General features: G+C 39.6%; 1 protein-coding gene across 2 annotated transcripts in view; it reads right to left on the bottom strand.

Moving 5' to 3' along the window:
* Nucleotides 1-16,237, bottom strand: part of GSK3B (glycogen synthase kinase 3 beta) — a 244,748-nt gene that overhangs the window by 180,574 nt on the left and 47,937 nt on the right. The gene's annotated exons all lie outside the window — the stretch shown is intronic.

Genomic DNA, 16,237 nt, shown 5'->3' with positions numbered 1-16,237 from the left:
CTATTGCTATTTCGGAACCATTATATTTCCTCGGTCATCCAAAAAACTCTGCTCACTTGAGGTCCTCCTATGCTAGTTCCTTCCCTACAGCTTCTAAACGTTGGGGTTCTTCTAGGGTTGGTCCTAGACTCCCTTTCTCTTCTATCTTCTGTCTCCATACTCTCCCCAGATTATCTCATGCATTCCCATGTCTTTAAATACATGGTATTTATCCAAATTATTACCATTTGAGAGCTGTTGGTTCTCAAATGTATTTCTGTAGACCAGACTACTTTTTCAACCTTTAGAGACTCCTATATTCAACTCCCCACTTTGGAGTTACATTTGTGTCTCATTCCCCTGATTAAAACTCTTTAAAGACTTCAGCATCTTTTACAAAACCCTGTTAAGATCTAGTTTCATTCTCATATCATGCCATTATTCCCTTGCTCACAATCCTTCAGTCACGCTAGGCTTCTTTCAATTTATTGAATACACAAAGCATTTTGCCACCTCAGGACTTTTTCACATGATGTTCCCTTTCCTTACAATGTTCTTTTACCACCCCCATCCCTAATCCCTTCCTTTTTATCCTTTATGTCTCAGCTTAAACCTCACTTCTTCAGAGATGCCTTCTCTAGGACAATCCAATCTAAAACAGTTTTCACCTGTTATTATATTCCCAGTAACCAGTTCTTTTCCTTCAAAGCACTTAATCACAATTTTTAAATAAGTAAACACACAATAACGTCCTGACCATATTAGTCAAACTATATCTTCTGTATGAATCAAAAACCAGTGAACAAATGTACTTACAACCACATAGCTAACAAATGGAAAACCAAGATCTGCCCAATCTAAATCCAGTGTTCAATACACTATAAAAACTGTTCCAAACTGTTCAATACATGATAACTGTTCCCAACAAACTCATCTATTATTGTCTCAAACATAATGTAACTAGACCTAAAAAGTCTTACTGTAAAAGAGTATGTTAAAATTCCAAGATATCGTACAACATAAAAATTACATGGACCAAAGTGCTAAGTATTTAATGGTAGGTCTGGAATTTCAAAAAAGGTATAAAATAATTTTTATATCAACACCTCTTGAAATATTTCTAAAACACATTCTTACCTAAGAGGCAAGCTAATTTAGCAGACAGCATTTCAAATTTTCATTAATAAAATAATTGTGTGGAATGAAACATAGATAAAAATCTCTAGAAAAAGCAATAATTATATTCCTAAATTAGCCTGCCAAAACCCCTTTAATACTGGTTAATAGGCTTTAGTACTAATAATACAAACTTGAGTCTGGGTCCAGGAAGCAGGGCCCTGGAAAGGCCCGTGAAAGGTGGCTGAGGATAAGAAACGAGGGTAAGAACTCATTCTCAAGTCCTTGGGTAGCCAGGACTCTGCTACTTCCTAAGCCTTTTCTTCCCATGGCCCACCTCATGTATTCAGCAAGGAAGTGGAGGGACAGAGGGTGAAGCAGGAGTAGAGAAGGAGAAAACACTTAACAACAAGCACAGTGTTAGGCGTGTGACATACCGATTTTACTTACTCCCACCAATCCCACAACGCAGTTATCATCATCCTCTGTTTCACAGGGAATATTTAAATCTAAGCCTATACTCTTTCCACTACTTCTTAAGCAACCAGCCCTAAGTAAGTATATACTTAGCTGCTTAATGCACTGTCCATGAGGAGATAAGACATACCTGCATTTTTTGCTAGTTTTTTATAAACAGTAAGAGCTCAAATATTTGTTGGATAAATGACTGAAATCAGTGAATGAATGAGCAAAATAACTCAAGTTCTGTGACTTTTCGTAATCATTCCAGACTACAATGATTACTCCTCCCTCTGGATTAACACTTAATGTCTCTACTTATGGTGTCCTAGTCACTACATGAGGCCATTGAACACCTGAAAGTGGCAAAGTTTGAATCGAAACGTTCTGAAATGCGTAACAGATTTTAAGGACTTAATTTTTTTTGAAGGATGTAAAACATCTCAATAATGATTTTTATAAGGACTACATACTGAAATGTTAATATTTTTATATATTGGGGTAAATAAAATATATTATTAAAATTAACTTCAGGCTGGGCGCGGTGGCTCACGCCTGTAATCCCAACACTTTGGGAGGCCGAGGCAGGTGGATCACAAGGTTAGGAGTTCAATACCAGCCTGGCCAATATGGTGAAACCCTGTCTCTACTAAAAATACAAAAATTAGCCAAGGGTAGTGGCAGACACCTGTAGTCCCAGCTACTCAGGAGGCCAAGGCAGGAGAATCGCTTGAACCCAGGCGGCGGAGATTGCAGTGAGCCGAGATCATGCCACTGCACTCCAGCCTGAGCAACAGAGTGAGACTCCGTCTCGAAAAAAAAAAAAATTTAATTTCATCCATTTAAGTTTTTAAGAAGTGGCTATTAGAAGGCAGGAGCGGTGGCATGTTCCTGTAGTCCCAGCTACTCAGAAGACTGAAGCAGGAGGATCACTGGCGCCCAAGAGTTCAAGTCCAGCCGGGGCAAAATAGTGAAACCCCTTTTCTAAAAAATAAAAATGTGGCTATTAGAAAAATTTTATTATATACGTGGCTTGCAATATACTTTCTGAACAGCACTGATCTACACCATCCATTTGGCAGCATATATATTCTACTTGATAACATCTCATGTTAGTTAAATATTCCAATATGTACATTTCCCTAGAACATAGGGTCCCTTATCCTTGTAATAATTGAATGTACTTTTTAAAGCAGCTTCATTAAGTTATAATTCACATAACAAATAATTCACCCAACTAAAGTGCACACTGAACGATTTTTAGTACTTTCACAGGCTTGTGCAACCATCACCCCAATCAATTTCATTACCCCAAAAAGAAACACTGTACCTCTTAGGTGTCATCCCCCAATCCTTCCATTCCAGCCCTAAGGAAACAGTAACCTACTTTCTGTCTACAGCTTTGCCTATTCTGGACATTTATACAGGTGGAATCACATGATACTTGGTCTTTTGTGCTTGGCTTCTTTTACTTAGAATGTTTTCCAGGTTCATCCATGTTGTAGTATGCTTTGGTCCATTACTTTTGGTTCCTCAGTAATAATCCATTTATGGAAATCCCGTATTTGATTTCTCCATTCACCAATTGATAGATGTTTGGGTTGTTTTTCTAATTTTAGCTATTATGAATAATGCTATGAACATGTGTATATACGAACATATGGGTATATATAACTAGGCATAGAATTGCTAGATTATATGGTAACTCTATGTGTGTATTTTAAGAACTACCAGATTGTTTTCCAAAGCGGCTGTACCATTTTACATTCCCACAGCAGTGTATGAGGGTTCCAATTTCTCCATATCCTAACAAACACTGGTTATAATCTGACTTTTTTATTCTAGCCATCCTAATGAGTCTGAATTGGTATCTCATGACTTTGATTTTTATTTCCATAATGGCTAATGATGTTGAGCACCTTTTTGTGCATTGATATGGTTTTGCTCTGTGTCCCCACCCAAATCTCATCTCAAATTGTAATCCTCATGTATTGGAGGAGGGGCCTGGTGGGAGTTGACGGAATCATGGGGACAGACTTCCCCCTTGCTGTTCTTGTGATAGTGAGTTCTCACGAGATCTAGTTGTTTGAAAGTGTGTGGCACTTCCCCCTTCACACGCTCGCTCGCTCTCGCTCTCTCTCTCTCTTGCTCCACCATGGTAAGACGTGCTTGCTTCCCCTTTCACTTTCCACCATGATTTAAGTTTCCTAAGGCCTCCCACCCATGCTTCCAATACAGCCTTTGGAACTGTGAGTCAATTTAACCTCTTTTCTTCATAAATTACCCAGTCTCAGATAGTTCTTTGTAGCAGTGTAAGAATAGACTAATACATGCACTTATCAACCATTGTATATATCTTCCTTGTATAAGTAGATATACGTAGGTTCTGTCTATTCAGAACCTGTGCCAAATTTTCAATTGGACTTTTTAAATTATTGAACTGTAAGAGTTCTTCTTGTATTCTGCATACAAGTCCTTTATCAGATATAATTTGCAAGCATTTTCCCTTTCTGTTATCTCTTTCTTGATGGTGTTTTGAAGCACGAATGGTTTTATTTTTGATAATGTTCAAGGTATCCATTTTTTCTTTTGTTGCTTGTGTGCTTGGTACCATATCTAAGAAGCCACTGCCTACCCAAGGTCAGAAAAACTTACTCCTATGTTTTCTCCTAGGAGTTTTAGCTCCTAGTTGTTTTAGCTCTAGCATTTAGGTCTTTAATCCATTTTGACATAATTTTTGTAGATGGTATGAGGTAGGAGTTAAACTTCATTCATTTGCATGCAAATATCCAGCTGTCTGAGACCATTTGTGGGGGAAAAAAAATATTTCACCATTTAATTATCTTTGTATCCTTGTCAAAACCAATTGATCATAAAGGTAGGGGCTTATTTTTAGACTAACGATCATACTCCATGAAATCTATATCCATGCGCCACACTGTCTTGATTGATGTAAATTTTTAAATTGAGAAATGTGATTCCTCTAACTTTATTCTTTATTTTTCAATTTTTGAGGGGCTATTCAGAGTCTGTTATGGGTTGAACTGGGTACCCCAAAAAAGGTATGTTAAACTCCTAATCACAAAGTACCTCAGAATGTGACCTTATTTAGAAATAGGGTCTTCACAAAGGTAATCAAATTAAAATGAGGGCCAGGAGAGGTGGAGGTAACTCATGCCTGCAATCCCAGCATTTTGGGGAGGCCGAGGAGGGCAGATCACTTGAGGTCAGGAGCTCATGACCACAATATAGTGAAACCTCATCTCTACTAAAACTACAAAAAATTAGCCAGGCATGGTGGCAGGCACCTGTAATCCCAGCTACTCGGGTGGCTGAGGTGGGAGAATTGCTTGAACCCAGGAGGCAGAGGTTGCAGTGAGCCGAGATCGTGCCACTGCACTCCAGCCTGGGCAAAAGAGTGAGACTCATCTCAAAAAAAAAAAAAAAAATTAAAATGAGGTCATTCCCACAGGCCCTAATCCAATATGACTGGTGTCCTTACAAAAAGAATTTTGGACACACAGACAAACATACACAAGGAGAAAATAGTACGAAGACACACAGACGACATCTACGTGACTTTAGTGATCTACAAGCCAAGAAATGTCAGGGATTGCTAGCAAACGCTAGAAGCAGCAAGCGGGGATAATTCCCTAGAGCAGTCAGAGCCAACACCTTGATTTTGGACCTCCAGCTTCTAAACTGTGAGAAAAATTTTGGTTGTTTCAAGCCACCTAGTTTTGGTACTTTGTTACTGCAACCCTCGGAAACTAATACAGGATCCCTTGTATTTCCATATGAATTTTAGGATCAGTTTATCAATTTCTGCAAAGGGCAATTGGAACTTTGACTTCTGCAAAAGGCAACTGGAATTTTGGTAAACCATTGGATCTGTATATCAACTAGGAGAGCACTATTATTTAAACAATATTAAGTCTTCCAATTCATGTACATAGGATGTCCATCCTTTTTTTTAGGTATTCATTAATTTCTTTCAACAATGTTTTGTAATTTCCAGATTATACGTTTTATACTTCTGTTAAATGTATTCATAAGTATTTTCTTCCTTTAGATGGCATTATAAGTGGAACTGTTTCCTTAATTTCAGTTTCAGTTTGCTCATTTCTACTGTATAGAAACATAGTTGATTTTTATACATTGATCCTACATAAAATGAGTTCAACTTTGCTGAACTCATTTATTAACTCTAATAGATTTTTAGCAAATTTCTTAGGATGTTTCTATAAATATCTGCAAATACAGATAGCTATACTTCTTTCTTATCACTCTGATGCCTTTTATTTCTTTTCCTGCCTAATTGCTCTGGCTAGAAACTCTAGTACAATGTTAAAAAAAAGTGGCAGCAGAGGACATCCTTATGTTGCTCCTAATATTAGGTAGAAAGCATCCAATATCTTGCCATTAACTATGTATTAGCTCCAGGTATTTTCATAGATGTTATCAGATGGAGGAAGTTTCCTTCTATTCCTATTTTTTAGTTTTATCATGAATAGAATGTACTTTTTAACATATCTGTAGTCTACATAATGTATAGCTCACTGGTACTCTCTAATGTGCTAAATGACTAAAACTGGTATGAAGTACAACTTACCAAAGAAAGTCCTCGATTTTTTTATGTAACAGAAAAACACAAACACTACTTTATTATGATAATTCAGAAGATATCCTCATTAAGAATATTTATGTTGTTAAACTTTTTTTTTTTTTTTTTTTTTTGAGACGGAGTCTTGCTCTGTGCCCCAGGCTGGAGTGCAGTGGCGCGATCTCGGCTCACTGCAAGCTCCGCCTCCCGGGTTCACGCCATTCTCCTGCCTCAGCCTCCCCAGTAGCTGGGACTACAGGCGCCCGCCAACACACCCGGCTAATTTTTTTTTGTATTTTTAGTAGAGACGGGGTTTCACTGTGTTAGCCAGGATGGTCTCGATCTCCTGACCTCGTGATCCGCCCGCCTTGGCCTCCCAAAGTGCTGGGATTACAGGCTTGAGCCACCGCGCCCAGCCATTATGTTGTTAAACTAATTCTGATCATGTTTTGTTTTTGCGATACCCCCAGAGTATTGCCAATTAAAGTATCTAAGAGAAGGGGGTACCATGACTAACTTAATTACTAAATGACCCGGAGACAAAAATTTAATTTAAAAAGCAAATCTGGCTGGGCAGTGGCTCATGCCTGTAATACCAGCACTTTGGGAAGCCAAGGTGGGCAGATCACTTGAGGTCAGGAGTTCAAGACCAGCTGGGCCAACATGGCAAAACCCCGTATCTACTAAAAATACAAAAATTAGGTGGGCATGGTGGCGGGCACCTGAAATCCCAGCTAATCAGGAGGCTGAGGCAGGAGAATTGCTTGAACCCAGGAGGCAGAAGTTGCGGTGAGCCAAGATCACACCACTGCACTCCAGCCTGGGTGACAGAGTAAGACTCTGTCTCAAAAAAAAAAAAAAAAAAAAAAAAAAGCAGATCTATTAGGCCATCTAGCAGTTTTAGGAAAAAAGCCTGGATACACAGAGATCAAAATAATATTATGCTACAATAAAAGTTTTAGAATCAATGTCAGACAAATTTACAAGTTCCCAAACATAGAAATAAAATTAATGTCAACACCTGTTAAAAAACAAAACCTAACACTCAAAATTTGTTTTAACTGACAAAACCCAAAGTTTGTGATAACTCAGCAGAACAGCAGTTCCTATCACTGCATTAAACAATTATCATCTTGTTTCCTAACAAAAAGAAAAATGCTAGATACTACAGAAGTATAGAAATACTCCTTATTCACTAGCAATTACTTGAAACAAACAAAAAAATTGCTTTGCTATTTTACTCAAGGTATTGCCCTAAAGGACCCTTGTTTATCTTACTGGCCATCCAGTTCTAACTTTAAAAACAGATACACATTTCACTATTATATTGTAAATGGTCCCTCTACCCACTCTAGAAGAATCAAATGGCAAGATAAAATAAAGCAATAATTTAAAAGTAATAGCTTATCCAATTATCCAAATTGCTTAACTTCTTAAGCAATTAAGAAACATGAGCTTCTCCATCCAGAAATGGTGACAGACTGAAAAACTGAAGACACTTTATCCTAAAGAACTTGTATTCTTACTGAAGAGATAAAATCTAAAATAAGAAACAATTCTAAATATATTAAGCAAGCAGGTAGTGTGTAATACATCATATGCAAAGGAAGGAAATATGTTTTATAAAGTGAACTCCAGACTGGGTGACAGGGAGAGACCCTATCTCAAAAAAACAAGTAAATAAAAAATAAAAACAAAGCACTACAGCTCTTTTTTACCATCTTACACATCAAACCTTTAGTCTTGAGGTATTTAACGGTATTTAGTGGTTTCAGAAAATACTGAGCATATAAGCATGCATTTAGAACTCCGCTTTTTACATTTTATGCTTTTTATGATGGCTATTCTAGGTCAGTCATTAAACTCCCTTATGTAAATCTGCTTCTGCCAGATGGCATCAATAACTACAGAAACAGTCCATAGGTTAACACTATTATATTTTCCTGTAATACGCTATAGAGAATAAAATAATAGGAACTGATGAATAAAAAGTATATAAAACATCTAAAGAAGTCTTTATTACTAATAATCTTCCATAGCTATAACATATGCAAGATACTGTACTAAACAATTTATATTAAATATTGTTCACTTAACCTAAAAATACATTTATGTACAAGGAAACTGAGGCACAGTTCAGTAACTTGTCCAATGTCACAGCAAGAAAATAGCAAATTCGGAATTTATCCCAGAGCCCAGGCTCTTACTCAACATGTTACTTCCTCCTAAGCTATTTTTAAAGGCATAATATGAAGTCAAATTATTAATTACAACAATCTCAGGTTTCTTCTTCAATTTTAGTTATCATAATTCACCCTCAAAACTGTGCCACTGAGGCCAGGTATGGTGGTTCATGCCTGTAATCCCAGTGCTTTGGGAGGCCAAGGTGGGTGTGCTGCTTGAACCCAAAAGTTCAAGACCAGCCTGGGCAACATGGTGAAACCCTGGTCCACACCTATAATACCAGCTACCTGGGAGGCTGAGATGGCAGGACTGATTGAGCCCGGGAGGTTGAGGCTACAGTCAGCTGTGATCAAGCCACTGCACTCCAGCCAAGGCAAAAGTGAGACTCTGTCTCAAAAAAACATGTGCATCATTGAAAGAGGACATCAAAAAGGAATGGCAGTCTTTTTCCGAAAAATGGTACTAGAATAAGTGAACATCTACATGCAAATAAACAGACATCAACTTACACAAAAATTAACTCAAAATGCACAAAAATTCACAAAAATTAAAAAATTAGCTCAAACTGCACCACAGACCTACAGTAAAATGCAAAACTATAAAACTTCTAAAAGATAACAGGAAAAATCTAAGTAACCTTTGGTTTGATGAGGACTTTTTAGATACAACACCAAAAGCACCGTCCATAAAAAAAAAACAAAAAAACGGAAAGGTGGGCTTCATTAAAATTAAAAACTTCTGCTCTTTGAAAGAAAGACACTATGAAACAGGATGAAAAGACAAGCCATAGACTGGGAGAAAAGATTTGCAATATACACATATCTGATAAAGGGCTAGTATCCAAATATACAAAGAACTCTTAAAACTCAATAATAAAACAAATGAATTAAAAAGTGTACAAAAAATCTGAACTGATACCTTACAAAAGAAGATATACAGGTAGCAAATAAGCATATGAAAAGATGCTCAACATCATATGTCATTAGGGAATTGTAAATTATAACAATGCCATACCATTATACATCCACTGGAACAGAATGGCTAAAATTCCAAACACTGACAACACCAAAAGCTGGTGAGGATGTGAAGCAACAGGAACTCTCACTCATTGTTTGCAGAAACGTAAAATAGTATAGCCATTCTGGAAGACACATCAGCAGTTTCCTGCAAAGCTAAATGTAGTCTTACCACACAATCCCAGCAATCACACTCATAGATATTTACACAAGCAAGTTGAAAACTTATGTCTGTAAAATACAATGAATTTTTCTGAATTTCTCTTCAAAGGTTCAGCCTGTTAACTTGTTAACTTCCTTGTTTTTTGTTCTCAAACTCAACTTTCTTGTTCTCCATGCCTCCTTGCCTCTAGTTACTGTAAAAAAAAAAACAAAAAACAAAAAACAACCTTCCCATCAGCTCTTATCAATAGCTCACATCTGTTCCCTTGGTTAAACACTCTGCACCCATTCCACCCATTAGAAACCACATGTCACCCTTCGAAACCACACGTCCCACCACTGTAACTTACCTTCCCCTTTTCTTATTTGGAAAAAAAAATTCACAAGTAGCCAATTGGGTCAGCTTAGATTGTGTAGTCCGAACCCAGCCCACTGGGGAGTGACACAGAGGTAGGGACTATGCATTAGAGATAAAAACCCCTTCTCTCCTTTGTTCCCTGTGCTTTTGCCATTGCTCCATCTGCAAGATACACCCTTCCGCAGAAGTAAATTGCCTTGCTGAGAAAACTTTTGGCACTGAGCATTTATCTCCAACAAATCTGGGGGCTCGTCTGGGATTCCCATTCTCCTCTGGGAAAGGTCTCTGGCCCTCTCCCGTGAAGAGGTGTGCCCCACTGCCTTGTTGCAGCAGCCTCAGGGATAAAGGAATTGAGGCCCACCTAGTGTGACAAATAAACCCAGACTCTCAGCAACATGGGAAAGAAACAGGCTGGCAGCTTGGGGAAAGGAGGCTCACATACCACAGCGACTAGGTAACTCTGTGCACAGACCAAAGTCAGAACGTCACAGGGGCAACAAAGTATTTCCTTGGTGGTTGGGATTCTGGAGGTTAAAAGTGTGTGTAAATGATCACAAGCACTACCACTTGCAGTGCTGCTTGTGTGAATGGTACTAAGCACTACTGCTGTGCAGAGTGAGTGGGTCCTATCTGCAGTTCCGTGGTCACCTCATACAGCTTAGGGCAGCCCTTTGGGGATCCTGTCAGGGGTTTATACTGACCCGCCATCAATGCTGAAAGGGACCTGAAATATTCCCGCGAGGGTAGTGGCCAGAGCAGATGAAGTGAAAAAAGGGTGCAAGAAACCTCCAGTATGTGGGGCTAAAGGATAGGCAAGAAATCTCTAATACGAGGTATTGAGCATTAACAAGCTCCCCAAGGAAGAATAGGCAAGAAATCACTGATACAAAGGATTGAGCCTTAACAAGCCCCCAGAGAAGAATAGGCAAGAAGTCTCTAGTACAAGGGATTCAGCCTAACTAGGACCCAACATGGGAAATACCCCAAGCAAGACAAGGAGTAAAAAGGATAAAAACAGCAACAAAGATAGTCCCCCTAATAGCCCCCTAGGTCTCATGCTAAAATATTGGAAAGATAATGAAAGGTTAGAAAAGCCAGTTCCCATGCCTAAAGACCATCACATGGGATCCCCTAGACCGTCTTCCCCTGCTCGGTGACCCCAACCCCTTCCTCTCAGGCAGCTGTTGCCATCCTAGATCCTGCTTCAGATCCTTCCCCTACTCATGTTACTCCTCCTCCTTACAATTCTGATTCTTGGGAATCAACATCCTATGAACCTATTCCCTCCCAGCCTAAGTATCCCTTCTTAAAGGGACTCCATGCACCTAAGTTGCCAGGCGGCTTTTGTAGGGTGGGCGGCATCAAGGATCTGCCCCAGCATGTCATCAGCATTGTCCGGCCCTTGGTGTGCCTCCACGGCAGGCAGAGCCCACGCTCCTGCCCCCCAGCTGGTCCAGGGTTCAGGCACCATGTAAAGGGCGGCTCTGCAAGAAATGCAGACCGGGCCGCAGTCCAAACCCCAAACAGGCTACATTATGGGACATCTGCCTTACTTCTGCTGGGGCCAAGTGGTACGGGGATTTGGCTGCGACTCCAAGCTAATTTCCTGAGTAAGTGGTAGATAACTTCCCAGCTGATATATCCACCAGCATTTATTGTAGTTGGGCCAGTGTTGGAAGTGGAGATGTCCATAAGATGGTGGTGAGTGCAGGATGGAACCCATACTACAAGAATACAAAGAAGCCCATGGAAACACATATCATGCATACCTTCAAAAAAGACTTCTATAAGGAAACCCTCAATGTGGTCATTGTTGGCTACCCCAAACCAGAAAAGAACTTTGATTCTTTAGAGTCACTTATATTAAAATGTACCACTGGAAAAGTATTACATGTGTATGAGTATGAGGCTATTCTGTTAAAACAAGAGGATGATTAGACTACTGATAATTCGCTTAACCCAGGAGGTTTCTTAACAAGAATTCTAAATCTAAAAAGAAAGCACACATGTTTAGATTTAATTGATTACCATACAAAGGTCCGGCCAAACTTAGGAGAAACTCCCTTCAGGACTGGGCGACAATTGTTTATAGATGGTTCCTCCCGAGTGATTGAAGGAAAAAGACACAGTGGGTATTCAGTAATTGATGGAGAAGCTCTTAAAGAAATAGAGTCAAGAAAATTGTCCAATAATTGGTCTGCCCAAACTTATGAGTTGTTTGCACTCAGCCAAGCCTTAAAGTACTTGCAGAACCAGGAAGGAACCATCTATACCAATTCTAAGTACACCTTTGGGGTGGCTCATACATTTGGAAAAATTTTAGGCTGAATGAGGTCTTATTAATAGTAAGGTCAAAACCTTGTTCACAAGGAGTTAATCGTCCAAGTACTGAAGAACCTTCAGTTGCCAGAGAAAATCGCTATTGTCTATGTCCCCAGACACCAAAAAGGCCTGTCTTTTAAGAGTCAGGAAAATAACCTAACAGATCAGATAAGCCAAACAGGCTGCCGTTTCTTCTGAAATGCCTGTTCTCTACTTAACTCCTTACCTTCCTCCTCCTACTGTGATCTCTGTTTTCTCTTCCACTGAGAAAGAAAAGCTAGTAAGAATAGGCATTAAAGAGAGCTCAGAATAAAAATAGATATTGCCAGACCACGTCCTGTCCCACATGCATCAAAGGACTCATTAAGGACCCCAGGCCATGTGTGATGCAGTCTTCAGGAACTTACACTCTAGCCAAAACGGGTTATAGATAGTTGCTTTATATGTAAATATATGAAAACTGATAAACTATAAAAGAGATTATCCCTTGGGGAAAGGAGTCCAGGCTCAAGACCATTCCAAAGTACCCAAATTAATCACACAGAGATGCCTCTAACAGGTTGTCTAAAATACTTATTAATGACAATAGATCACCTCACTCACTGGGTCAAATGCAACAGCCAATAATATAGTTAAGGCATTAATTAAAAATATAGTGCTCAAGTTCAGGCTAATAAAAAATATTGACTCAGACAATGGAACCCATTCACAGCTCATATCATTAAAAAGCTATCCCGAGCCCTAGACATTAAATGAAAATATCATACTCCCTGGCACCTACCTTCATTAAGGAAGGTTAAAAAGACAAACCAGAGCTTGAAGAACCATCTAACCAAATTAGTTATAAAGATTTGGTTGCCATGGACCAAATGTCTTCCTATTGCCCTGTTGAAAATCCAAACTGCTCCTCAAAAAGATATAGGCCTTTCCCTTTATGAGATGCTCTATAGATTGCCTTATTTACACTCCACTGCTGACATTCCCACATTTAAAACAAAAGACCAATTCCTCAGGAATTATATACTTGGTCTCTCCTCTACTTTCTCTTTTTCTTGAAACCAAAGGTCTCCTAGCACAGGCGCTAACCCTGGAGTTCTCAGTCCATTAGTATCAGCCTGGGGATCACGTCCTCATCAAGGAGGAAAAACTTGAGCTGGCCTGGGAAGGACCTTACCTGGTACTTCTAACCACTAAAACCGCAGTCCAGACAGCAAAAAAAGGATGGACCCGTCACACCCGAGTCAAGAAAACACCACCACCTCTGGAGTCATGGGCCATTATCCAAAGAAAAAAACCTCTCAAACTAAAGCTACAAAAAGTTTAACTCTCTTTCATCTTTTCATCTATTCTATTACTTTCTTCTTTTCTCATTCTATTGCTGACCACCTTGTTATCAATGTAACTAGGTCAGATTCACCCCAAATCATTACCTTTGATGCTTGTCTTGTTATACCTTGTGAGGACAAACAATGACAAAGACAAATCTCTACTTTAGAAAAATACCTCTGCCCCTCCAGAAAAGCCACTGACCCTGCATCTTGCTCATGGCAGGGGTACCAAGACACCCCAAATTGAGAGATATGTTCCCAATGGGCAGATATCATCTGGACTACCAGAGATCCAGGCTGGACATCCCCAGAGGGCTGTACCAACCTAAAGTCTTACCTCCACTTTTACCAAAGGAACCACCCCCTCTAATTGTCCGTCTCACCATTGTAACCCAGTAACTATTTCCATTAATACTCCTACCTCCACCAACCCTACGCCCCCTTCAGAGCACTTTTACGGCTTAAGAGTAAAGACCAATGGATGCAACCCTATATGCTTCTTTAAAATGCATTTTATTAATCTCCCTCCTCCTTCTCCATCTAAACCTTCTACCCTGCCCAACAACAATGCTGAAGTAAACATTGTAGAAGCAGATGATCTAAGTCAAACTCTAGCAATTAAAATAGGATATCAAGACACAAATGTCTGGTTGAAATGGATCAAAAATTCTGTCCGCACATTAAACAAAAGCAATTGTTATGCTTGTGCGCACAGCCGGCCAGAGGCCCAGATTGTCCCCTTTCCACTCGAATGGTGCTCCGGTCAGCTGGGCATGGGCTGCATGGTAACTCTCTTCCAAGATTCTACAGCTAGGGGCAATAAATCATGCCAAGCTCTCTCTCTGCTCTATCCCAAAGTCCAACACCCTGTGGGTCAGCCCCCAAAGGCCATCCAGCTTCTGTCTCCCAATGTCAATTTCACCTGTGTCTCTCACGGCATGGGAAAAACTTGGCATTCCTGGGAAGCTTAATGGAATGCAGTGAGCTTAGGCCCTTCCAAGAGCTTACCCATCAGTCTGCCCTTAGCCATCCTTGAGCAGGTATATGGTGGTATTGTGGTGGACCCTTACTGGGCACTCCACCAAGTAACTGGAGCAGCACTTGCTCTCTTGTCCAGGTGGCTATCCCTTCCACCCTGGCATTTCATCAAGCAGAGAAAAAAAAATCACAACACTGAAAAGTAAGAGAAGCCCCTTATGGGTCTTTTGACTCTTAAGTTTATTTAGACACAATTGGAGTCTCACAGGGAGTACCTGATAAATTCAAAGCCCAAGACCAAATAGCTGCAGGATTTGAATCATTGCCTCCACAGGTAACTATCAACAAAAATGTAGATTGGATAGATTACATCTATTATAATCAGCAGCGGTTTATTAATTACACCAGAGATGCTGTCAAAGGAATAGCTGACCAATTAGGTCCTACTAGCCAGATGGCTTGGAAAAACAGAATGGCCCTAGACATGATATTAGCCGAAAAAGGTGGAGTTTGTGTTATAATTAAAACTCAATGTTGTACCTTCATCCCAAACAATACTGCCCCCAGTGAGAACATAGTGAAGGTCTTGCAAGGGCTTACCGCTTTATCCAATGAATTAGCTAGAATCAACGACCCTTTTTCAAGATGGCTAAAAAGGTGGTTCAATAAATGAAAAGAAATCATAGCCTCAATTCTTACTTCTCTTGCAGTCGTAATAGTTGTACTCATTCTTATTGGGTGCTGTGTCATACCATGCATTGTAGGTTAGTGCAAATGCTTATAAAAACAGCACTTACTAAAATCTCCCTTAGCTCTCCTCCACCTTATGCAAGTAAGCTTTTCCTTTTAAAGGATCAAGTCGAACAGCAAAGCCAACACATGTTAAAAAGGTTTAAAGAGAAAAGATTATAAAAATTAAAAGCAGGGAATTGTAAGATATAATGAATTTCTCTTCAAAGGTTCAGCCTGTTAACTTCCTTATTCTTTGTTCTCAAACTCAACTTTCTTGTCCTCCATGCCTCCTTGCCTCTAGTTACTGTAAACAACCTTCCCGTCAGCTCTAATCAATAACTCACATCTGTTCCCTTGGTTACCCACTCTGCACCCATTCCACCTTTTGAAACCACATGTCCACCCTTCGAAACTACACGTCCCAACACTGTAACTCACCTTCCCCTTCCCTCTTCCTTATTTAAAAACAAAAATATTCACAAGTAGCCAATCAAGTCAGCTTAAATTGTGTGGTTCAACCCCAGCCCACAGGGGAGTGACACTGAGGTAGGGACTACACATTAGAAATAAAAACCCCTTCTCTCCTTTGTTCCCTGTGCTCTCGCCATTGCTCCATCTGCGAGACACACCCTTCTGCAAAAATAAACTGCCTTGCTAAGAAAACTTTTGCCTGAGTGCCGGTTTCACTTTGCAGCACCAAGCATTTATTTCCAACATGTCTACACAAAAAAGTGAACACAAATGTTTACAGTAGTTTTACTCATATTTGCCCAAAAGTAGAGGCAACCAAGATGTCTTTCAATAGGTAAGCAGCTAAAAAAACTGTGGTACATCCATACAATGAGGTATTATTCAGGGACAAAAAGAAATGAGGTATCCAGCCAGAAAAAGACATGAAGGAATGTTAAATATATTGCTAAGTGAAAGAACCACGTCTAAAAAGGCTACATACTGTATGATTCCAACTATAGGACATTCTGAAAAAGACAAAACTATAGAG

This window comes from Nomascus leucogenys, chromosome 21 (genome assembly GCF_006542625.1).
Source record: "Nomascus leucogenys isolate Asia chromosome 21, Asia_NLE_v1, whole genome shotgun sequence".
In the NCBI taxonomy this organism is placed as follows: Eukaryota; Metazoa; Chordata; class Mammalia; order Primates; family Hylobatidae; genus Nomascus; species Nomascus leucogenys.
Note: the sequence above shows the minus strand (reverse complement) of the source record. Positions and strands in the feature narration are given on the sequence as shown.